Source organism: Alligator sinensis, unplaced genomic scaffold (assembly GCF_000455745.1).
Source record: "Alligator sinensis unplaced genomic scaffold, ASM45574v1 scaffold50_1, whole genome shotgun sequence".
In the NCBI taxonomy this organism is placed as follows: domain Eukaryota; kingdom Metazoa; phylum Chordata; order Crocodylia; family Alligatoridae; genus Alligator; species Alligator sinensis.
This window is the reverse complement of record NW_005842059.1, coordinates 1,275,107-1,285,538: the sequence shown is the minus strand read 5'-3', so window position 1 is coordinate 1,285,538 and position 10,432 is coordinate 1,275,107. Positions and strand designations below refer to the sequence as shown.

Sequence of the window (10,432 nt, the reverse complement as noted above, 5' to 3'; positions counted from 1 at the left end):
CAGCAGGAAAAAGCAGGTGGAGTGAGCATAGAAACAGGACATGTCCATTATTTTGTGCTTGGAGATCATAATTTGAAGAAGGAGCAAATAGTGGTTATCATCTATACCTGCAGAGCCCCCAGCTCTGATGTGCTCACACCCGATTGCTCTTTAGACACTACCATAGTATCAATTTCGGGGAAGGAGAAATGCAGAAGTATAGATTGTAATTTCAGTTTTCCTCTGTGATTCTTCTTTCTATATGAGGCTTATTTTAAGATGAAATAGAGGCTTACAGATGTGAGAGACAGATCTTTGTAGTGGGTTGAATCTGTCAAGTCTCTGTTTAGGAAACAATTTCTGAAAGCCTCTGTGCCTTTCACTATAAAAGAGCCTGGTACTGCTTTCTAGCTTAGAAATCCAGCTGGAAAATTACAAAGCGAACAATTGCCTCTGGGTGTTTTGGTTCCCTAGAAATGAAAGACTTCAGAAAACTAGAAATTGTGGGTAGGTATTTTTCAGGCAGCTTGGGGTGAGTTTCACACCTGTTTTATGTGTTACCTGCCTCAATTGGCAAATGAAGGGAGCGTTGCAGGGAGTCAGCATGGGACATGCAGTTGTCTCTGTCTTGTCCAAATCATGTACCACCGAGCAAGACTTGCTTCAATTTGGGGGGGGATCGCAGTGCCATTTTTTAGCCCTCTGCATCTCACTGTTTGTCCATTCACAAACAGTTTTTCATCACAGCAGAGAAATGTCTGTTCAGCATGTCTATATTTTAATAGAGACATTCTGTATGCACAGGGGCCTACCTCCAGCCTTCTCTCCTGCTAATGAGGCTTTTCAGGTATAAGGACTCTTATGGTTTTGTTGTGTGGAGGAAGCACACAGGAGAACCCAGATACAAATCTGCTGGGCTTGCAGGGCAGTGCTTCGGAGGGCTCCCAGTTGGGACTGGGCCAGGGTCAGAGCACCCTTCCATCCTCTCCACAGTTGGAGGGCGGTTGACAAAGGCTACTTGGTCTTGAGCTGTGGACTGCAGAGAAGATCCTTTCCATATGTGGTTGGCCTGATTTGTCCTGAGATTACAGAAGATTTTTGGTCTTCTTTGAAGAATGCTGCTTAGGTGGACATCTGAGGACCTCTAGTCTTACACTCAGGCATGGAGCTGCTTAAAGTTTCATTTTAACCTTTGATTGTAAAGCTTTTTTTACCAGAATAGACGGATAAAAAGAATCCAGTTTCTTCCATGAAGGTGCTTTCCCGATGCTGTTCAAGCACGGTCCCCTGTCAGCTCACTTAGGATGCGTGTACTTCTGGATGGGGTGAGAGAGAAGGTTTTGGTTACAAGCTGCGTGCTTAAAAATGTCAGCCACTGATCTGGGCTGGGCTGTAGGGTCAGGATTGTACGCAGGGGGCGGGAGGTATCACTGCAGGTTTGGCACCTGTGTGGGGTTTATTAATAGTGTGTCCTGTGCGACTGTTCTACAATTTAACTGTTAGTTTTCCAGTGTCCTACCTACCCTTTCTATCAGCAAATAGTTCTCCAAGGTTGAAGCAATGATTTTGTAGAGATCAAGGTAGTGCAGAGTTGTGCTAACAAAGGTCGGGTGAGCTAGGAGAGCTCTAGTTCAGGCATGAGTCTGTAGTAGTCAGAGACCGGGGGGAGGGGGGGGTCACAAATTCTCCCATGACTGCCTCCTGTGCAATTCTGGGTACTTCCTCTGGTCCTCATCCAGTTCTGGTCCGTGTTGGAAACAGCGCGGAGGATCAGGTAGACCTTGAGTTTGATGCCATTTGCCAGTGTTGAAGTTCCTGTGACTCCTTTTTCTCTTGACTTAGAGGTTTCTGATTTTTGTGGAAACTCTCTGCCCCTCTCTGGCCTTCATGGCACTCTCTCCTTTACCAAGGCTGTAGGGTACAGCAGAGGTCAGCAACCTTAGATCCAGCCTGCAGACGTAGGGCTTGGGCAGTACTCAGCAGTGGGGGGCTCTGGCTGCAGCCACTTGTCCCCTTGCTGGGAGAAGTGGTGGCCAGGTCCTGGTGCCCACCTATGCACCCACCTCCAAATCATGGTGGGTCATTGTGGCTCACAGCTGGGAAAGGTTACCTATCCCCAGGCTAGAGGAAGGGAGTGCATCTCTCCCTTAAATTCCTCCTGAGCATTTTTTGGTCAGTGATTCAGTAAGGAATTAAGGACCTTTCCAGAATAGTGTGTTAGTATGCACAGGCAGCTAGAACAACTGTGCCATACAAATGGCCAGCGCGTTGTTTAACCAGACAGTTGGGCAAGGTATATTGAAACATGAATCAGGCCTTGCAGTTGCATGCATTTCTAAAAATGAAGATGTGAGCAAGTCAGAGTAAGTGTCCTGCTGGAAAAAGTCTCCAAGTCTAATGGGTGTCGGGATGCTGCAGGAGGGTAGTACAACTCAAGCTCACTGCTAACGACTAAGGGGACCCTATACGTGGTCCCATAGAGCATCCTGGCAGTGGTGCCGATACCTGACACTTACTACGACTTTCCAGGAGGCTTGACTTTAAAGATGAACTCTGAATTTTCTAGTTCTCAACCCTTATTCTGGCCTTCTGTGCCTGGTCCAAACAAGTCTCGCATGGTACATGTCTGTCGTGATCATAAGAAAATGTCAGCGTCTGCTCTTTATCCTGTGTTATGTGGTGTGGTTTTTTGTTGTTGTTCATTTGCTTAATGCTTGCAATGCTTTTCATACTTTCATGTTTTAACCTTATCACAGCTCGAGTACTGACTGTACCCTGGTTTGGCACTAGCACAGTGGACTTCCGCATGTGAGAAAGGAAGCTGCTTTCCTGCATGTAGTGTGACCCAAATGTCATTTCGTCATGTTAAGCTGATATGGAGGAGGTGTGGAAATGTGTAATGTGGGAATAAACAGGAGATGGGTCAGGGATAGAATTGTGTCATGCACATGGGCTGGTAGCTATGACTGGAAGGACTGAGGGTCCTCAATGAAGAATAGCAAGCCCCAGCACAGAACCCAGAAGGACCCCTATGGAAGGGACATGGGGACAGCTGCCTTTAAAAAGATACAGGAAGAATGAAGAGGAGAAGTCAGAGGAGAACCAGGAGATGGCAGAGATGTGAAAATGGAGAATGCTGGCAAAAAAAGGTGCCATCTGAAGTGCCAAGGAGGATGCCGTTTAAATCAAAAACTTGGAGATCAGTGTCATTGGACTGTCGTGTGTCTTGGCTGGAGGTGGAAGAGGAGAGCTGAAGTCAGCGGATGGCGGTAGTGTGCTCAGAGTGTTTAGAGGTGCAGAGGCATAATTTCAAAGGCCTGCTTTTTGAGGCTAGGAGAGATAAAGACAGCGCTCCAGAAACATGAGGCGCTTGGAGTTGCTGCTTGGGGCAAGGGGACTCATGAAAAGGGAGAGGATAGAGGCAGAGAGCAGATGAGGACCCTCCCTACCAGTGACAGGAAAAGGAGGAGGTCAAGATGCTTCTTGCAGAGAGTTGAGGAATAGTCAAGAATATAAAACAGGACAGGGAGGGACCTGATGTTGCAAACAAGTCCATCGGCTTGAATTCAAGGCTGGCAAATGAGGGTCAGTTACTAGAGGTCCAAGAGGGACGATGGAGGAATTGATATAATTGGAGGAACAATATTTAGTGAAGACCAGGTCAAGAATGGACAGCCTGGTGAGTGGGGACAGCTGATCCAAGGTTGGTGATCAGATGATGAGGAGGTGGGAGGCCAGGGGTTTTTAGATGTGATGTCAAGGTGGAAGTTGAAGCTGAGGCTGGGAGATGGATGCCTGAGTCTCCCTCTTGCCAGGTTAGAAAAACCTAGGTACATAAGCTGCTTGTAACTGTAATGTTCAGTAAATGAATCGACTTCCCTATTCATTCGCTCCTGCCTCTGTCCTCACTGCTTAGTAACATAGACCAGAAGTTCCCGAGTTGGAGTCCTTTTTTTTTTAATGCCTCATCTTGTCATATGCACAACTGGTTTAGAAACCAGTTTTTTTTCATTTATTTCTGGTGGTTGGATAGCCAAAATGGATTCCCTTTTGTGTGTGTTAGGGGTGTGGCAGGGAACGTCATAGGCAGAATGGTCACGTCTATGATTTCCAGTATCCTCTGACAGCTTTTTAGTGCAAGGCTGAGGAAAGCTTTAAGACGCAGTAAAAATCTTGTAATTATGGTCAGCAATATGATGTTCCACCAAAAAACATTTCCAGACTTGTGACTACTTTTGACTTTGAGCATGGAATTAAGATACTGAAGTTGTAGTAAGTGGGAGCTTGTATCTGCTTCCCCTGGACTTATAGCCTCACCCTCTGATAGCCATACATGGTATCTTGCTGACCCATTTCTAGGTCATCAACTCAGCCCTGATATCATCTGAACTGAAAAAAGGAAACTGGTGTCTCTCTGGTGTACCCTGTACATGCCAGTTGTCTTGCTGAGCTACAGGAACTTTGTCAAAGGGCAGTTCTGATTGGAAATGCGTGTGAGCCCCCTGCCTTGGGAAATGATGGCTGGAACAGCGGTTACAAAAACCCTACAGAGCCCCAGGTCCTTCCTTTCCTGGGCTAGCTCCATGTCCAGAATGACCTTTTTTTTTTTTTTTTTGGGTGACATTTATAACCAACAATTTCCCTTGCTCTGTTGGTCTGTGTCGTACAGCTAATTTATTCTATAGTGCAGCGTTCCTGTGTGTGTCTGTATTTCTGTGCTAGCTCTGGCTGATGCAGTTTTTGAGTGTTTGAGTAAGGACAGATTTTAAGTGGTGCACATTATGCCCATTCACATTCCCTTAGATTGAACTGTCCAGTCACTGCTTGGCTTGGGGAAAGCCATTCCCTGGGTTGCTGCTTGGCATATAATTGCATTTTGGGCCTAGAGCAACAGTAAAGAGTCTTTGCCTTCCTCACAGAGGACCTACTGTGAGGCAAGTCCCTGGGTTTTGGACCGGATCAGCATCTTGTATGTAAAGCAACTGAGTTAGGTTGCCTTGATATCATCTGAACCTCATCTGATCTCTCCTGACCTCAGAGCTGGGCAAGTTGAGAACAACACCAGCATTAAAAACACGGTATTGAAGAAACCAGAATCCGCACCTGTAGTGCTGAGGTCTGTGATTCACCACCGAGGCCTCTGTGATGCTGAAGACGTAGGCTCCGAGTGCAGTGCTCTAAGGGTGACTTCAAAGGGTTTTTACAAGACTTTTCATCGGGAATTGTAGATAAGGGGTAAGGATACAATGAAAAATAAGTGGCCACTCAAATTAAGGACAATAAGAAAGTGGGGTGTTTTTTTTTTTTTTTTAAGTATCAGGAACAAAAGGAAGCCTAACTGGTAACTGTCCATTACTAGATAGGAATAGTAGAATTGTTTGAAAAATTGCAGAAAAGACAGATTCTGTAATATTTATGTCTACTCTGTATTTGGGAAAAGCCATCTGATGTAATTATAATCACATGATGATGATGAAATGCTTTCCATTCCAGGAATAACTCGGGGGGGATGTTAAACGCACAATACTGAAGTTGGGTATTTTTAACTTGGCAGGTCCAATTTTTCATCCAAAAAATTAAAAAGCACTGTCTGAGAAGCTCTCTGGCTAATGCTGATTTTCAATTAAGTTGTGCAATACTGAAGAAGTTCCAGGGGACTAGAAGAATATTGTGCAAACCTTATAAATGGGTAAATTGGATAACCCAGAAAATGTACATGCCTTGCAGCCTAACTTTGGTCCGTGGCAAATTAATGGAACAGAACGTTTCGTACAGGATGTGGTACAGCACTCGAGTAGTTTCGAGTAGGGCATATTGATGCCGCTCAGTACGGATTTATGGAAACAGACTTTTTCGAAATATAACATTTAAAAATATAAAATATTTTAGTTTAAAAAGATAGCAATGTTTCTAGAAGGTACCTAGGCATTTGACTTGACACGGCGCACTATTTCAATTAAGATACTAGAATGACACGTTAATGCAGCACAAATAAATGGATTGAAAGCATGGCTAGCTGATGCATCTCATAAGTTAATTGTGAATGGGGAATCATAGTTGACCAGCTCATGTTTCCTATGAGGTCCCACATGGATCAGATCTTGCCTCCATGCTCTTTAATGTTTTTAGCAAAGAACAGGAAGCCACAGTATCATTACTGATAAAGTTGAGGCAAGGGGTTTTGTGAGTGATATCTTTTATTAGATCAAACTGACTAAGTTTGCTGTTGGAAAAAAAGATGGTCAGTTAAGAAGAAGAGAGGTTATTGATACCAGAGAACTAGGGTTTTCAGTCAGTTGGCTGCAGTCTTGTGTCTGGGAACAAAAACTGTAGGCCCTACATACAGAATGGAGGACTCTACTGTAGGAAGCAGTGACTGACAAAGATCTGAGGGTCACGGTGTATGAACTTGAGCTTCCCAGTGTGACACTGGCCAGAAGGGGCCATTGCCTCTCATCGGGTGTAACGTGAGCTGAGGAATATGTTGGAGGAGAAGAGAAGTTTAAACTTTGTCTGTGTTGGGCACCAGTGAGATTGCTGCTGTTGTACTTGGTTCAGTCTGGAGTCTGCAATTCAGGAGGGATGTTACTGAATTAGAAATGTTGTAAAGGTACACAGGGAGGACGGATAAACATGCCTTATAGGGAGAGATTCAAGGAGCTCAAGGCATTTAGTGCATCAAAGAGAAGGCTAAGGGAGGAGTGGATTAGCCTATATGAGTATCGACCTGGGGAACAAAACCAATAATGGAGGGTCTTCATTTTTGCAGACAAGGATTCAATGGCTGGAGGCTGAAGCCTGAAGCTAGATTAATGGAAGTCCACATGTTCAGCAAACATGCAACAAATTAGCCCCTTGCAGTCCCCGAGTGCTATTCTGATCCCCTTTCTCTGCCCAATCTGCTGCTCTGCTTTCGGCTCCTTGCCCTGTGCTCTCTCCCCAATATCCTCCCCTGCTTCCTGTCTTATCAACTGCTGTGCTACCTGTCCCCTTCCTGATCTGCTGTGCACTGCACGCAGAGGCTGCCTATGCCACTTGTGGCACTTTTGCCACGGGTTGGACACCCCTGAGCTAGCCAGTTCACACTATAAATGAAGTATGAACTTAACGGTGTGGATAGTTAATCATTAGCATAATTGATCAAGCTGACCAATAACTGTGGTGCATACTGCCAGTTTTTCAATCAAGACTGAATGTTTTTCTAAAATGTATGCTCTGGTCCAGGGGCGTCAGACTGGGGCTTCTTGGGGGTCAGATCTTGCCCTGCCTCTGGCAGCAGGGCAAGCAGCATCATGAAAGCACCAGGGTTAAATGGCCATTGCTTGTTGTTCTCCCCCTCCCCCAGTGGTGCTCCATACCTCTGATTTTGGCAGAAGGCCCCATCCCTGAATTCCTGGCACCTCTAGGAACCCTGTGGGCCAGATTACGTGACTCTGTGGGCCATATGTTTGACACCCCTGCTGTAGTCCAACAACAGCAATTAGCCTGGAAGCAGGGTTTAGACTCCCCTGAATTAAGGCCTCTTATGCAAGACGTCAGATTAAGATGGTCAGAATGATCTTTATTGGCTGCAACCTATGAATCAGTGCCAGATAACTTGAGTAGCAAAGAAAGCTGGCAGATCACACCGTGTTTTACTGACAATTGTATAGCATCTGTACAGCAATTACAACTACAGTATTACTACCATGGAAAAGGTAGTATAAGAGTGATGTTGAAGCTGTGATGGTCCAGAAGTTATGTGAGAAGCAAGGATTTCTTAAGGTGATAGCTTTTATTGGACCAGCTATGTAGTTGGGATAAAGTCAGGCAAGCTTTTGAATGCAAAGCATTCTTCATCAGGTTTACATTGTTCGCATCTTCCATGTTACGGTAGGAATCCTTGCCTCCCACATCATTTCTGGACCATCATGGTTACAACCGCACTCTTACGCTACTGTAATGTGGAAGATACCGAAATCTGCTGCTTACGAGGGAGCATGACAACAAATGTCTTGCATTTGAAAGCTTGTCAAACTTTATCTTAGCTACATAGTTGGTGAAATAAAAACTTACCACTCTAAGAAATCCTTCCCTCTACCATGGAAAAATAATATTAGGAAAGGGCATGGCGCACCTTCAATTTAAACAAAAAAAATAGAGATCAGTGGTTGAAAACAGGAAAAGCCAGACCTCTGTGTGACCAGTTCTCTCTCTGTGGGTCACTAGCAAATGCTCCAGACTGTTAATACTCTACAGGCCAGAGGTGGAGAACACATAACCTTTGTCTTAGTCTGGAGCCTCCATATTTTTTAAAGCTATTGTCAAGTTTGCTATACCAGGAAAGCTCTTATCCTGCTTTCTCTCTGCCTTCTTTTGGGAATGCCAAACGCAGGCTATTTGTGCTATGACATGCTCTGGAAAAGTGAAGAGTCTGCTGCCATTGAGAAACCACTCCCCAGCCCAGCCCCTGGCTTCTTCACTTTTCATCCCATCCAGGAAGAGCACACACCAACTGCTGAAACTTCCTTAGCCTGAGGAAGGGTTTTTGAACTCGAAAGCTTGCTTAATAACTATTCTCCAACTATTTGGGTTGGTCTAATAAAAGATATCAAATTCACCCAAGGAACCTTGTCTGCCTATGTCTGATGAAATGGCACTTTCAGGAAAAGAAATGTTTCCTCTGTAGGGCAGCAAGTAACAATCTATATTATGCTTCTGCATCATCTTGTTTGGACTGTTGTAGCAGTTAGGGGTGCACTGATAGAGATTTTTTGGGAAGATACCGGTGGCCAATTTTTAACGAGCCATATCGGCCAATACCGATCCGATTTCCGATATACTTCTATTGCGAGGGAAGAGGCGAGGAGGAGCAGACGGAGGCCCTGTGGTGAGTGTGGGAGTGGGGCTGGGACAGGGGCAGGTGCTGCACAGCTGGGGCAGGCTACAGGATGGAGTCACGGCTTGTCTGGGGGATGCAGGGGGAGGCAGCTCCTGCTGCTGCATGCATCCCAAGAGGGCATGGGGGTATGTGCCCCTGAATCTGCGTGGGGAGAGGGCAGGCTGCCACTGCAGGCTGGGGCTGGGGTGGTGTTGGGCAATTCCTGGCATGGGGGTTGGGCCAGGCTGCACTCGGGGTAGGCAGCAGCATTAGGAGGGGGCTATGGTGAATTTTGAGGTGGCTGCAGCCCCCCCCGTAGCCCTCTTCCCAGTGCTGCCACCACCACCTGCCCCAAGTGCAGCCCAGCCCAGCCCAGCCCCATGCCGGGAAGAGCCCGGCACTACCCTGGCCCCAGCCTGCAGCAGCAGCCCACCCTCACCCCGCGCAGGTCTGGGGGCACATGCCCTCCTGGGGTATGTGCAGTGGCTGGAGCCACCCCACAGATGAGCCGCTCGCGGCTCTGTCCCATGCCCTGTCCCACCTGGGCAGCACCTGCCCCAGTCCCACTCCCTCCCTCACTGCAGGGGCCTCAATCTGCACCCCCCGCCCCCCTTCCCTCACAACAGACTTACCAACCGGATCTGGCTACTCTCCACGCTGTCGGGCCATGCTCCTGCCCCCTGCATGCTGCGCTGTGGCTGCGTGCATGCACAAGGCATTTATTGGCCCTATCAGCCAAAAATGCCGATTGATGATGCTGTCAATTTTCCTTATATCAGTGCTGATCCGATATGGGACCAATGTATCGATGCACCTCTAGTTGGCTTAACTGGTGGTTGTCTTTAGCTGAACAGTGCTGGTCTGGTAACTTGGCCTGGCATTTGACAGTCTTCAAAAGCCCACCTGCTCTAGGGTTTTTTTAAAGGACTGATGGTCTTCCATGGATTGGAGGCATCTAGAATCTTACCTGGGTGTTGACAAAGTAGGAATCGCCTATTTGAGTCCACGGCCTAATAGCTTCTTATTCCACCCATTGCTAAAGCTGGATTTCTAATTGCACATTTGAGAGAGGAGCATGTTCTGTGCCTTAATGGCCAATACTCCCTTCACCTCTCTCCACAGGGACAAATTTGCTCTGCAGCCCCATCCACATAGTTGCCAAAAGTGAAAGTCAGAGTTTTACCTAGCACGGATGGTTATCTCCCAGTTTCCTCCAGTCACCTGACTCCCACTGGGAGAAACCTAGACTGCATGTCTCGGATACTCTGAGGACTTTGTTTTTATTGAAGTAAGTAGTAGTGAGTCAGTTGGGAACAGTCCTCTTATAACTCTTGAGTGATTAGTGGAGGGGGAGTGCTACAGCACCTAAGCAGATTAGGTTGTATGTTAAAAATAATGTACTTTAGCAATAGTGGCTGTACCCGAGTGACTTAGATTTGCTAATGCAGATCACAAGACAGGACCTGTCTTATTGCAGTCCCTGTTTAATAACCATAATCTACATAATACCTGGAGTTTCTGTTGCTCCTCCTGGCAGTGCTGCTCTGTTGACTTGCCATCCAGAACTTCTCTTTTTGAGACGGCCGGTCTGCA

The 10,432-nt window shown here is 46.5% G+C and overlaps 1 protein-coding gene across 2 annotated transcripts in view; it reads left to right on the top strand.

Moving 5' to 3' along the window:
* Positions 1-10,432, top strand: part of MAP4K5 (mitogen-activated protein kinase kinase kinase kinase 5) — a 105,321-nt gene that overhangs the window by 23,171 nt on the left and 71,718 nt on the right. The window lies entirely within an intron of this gene.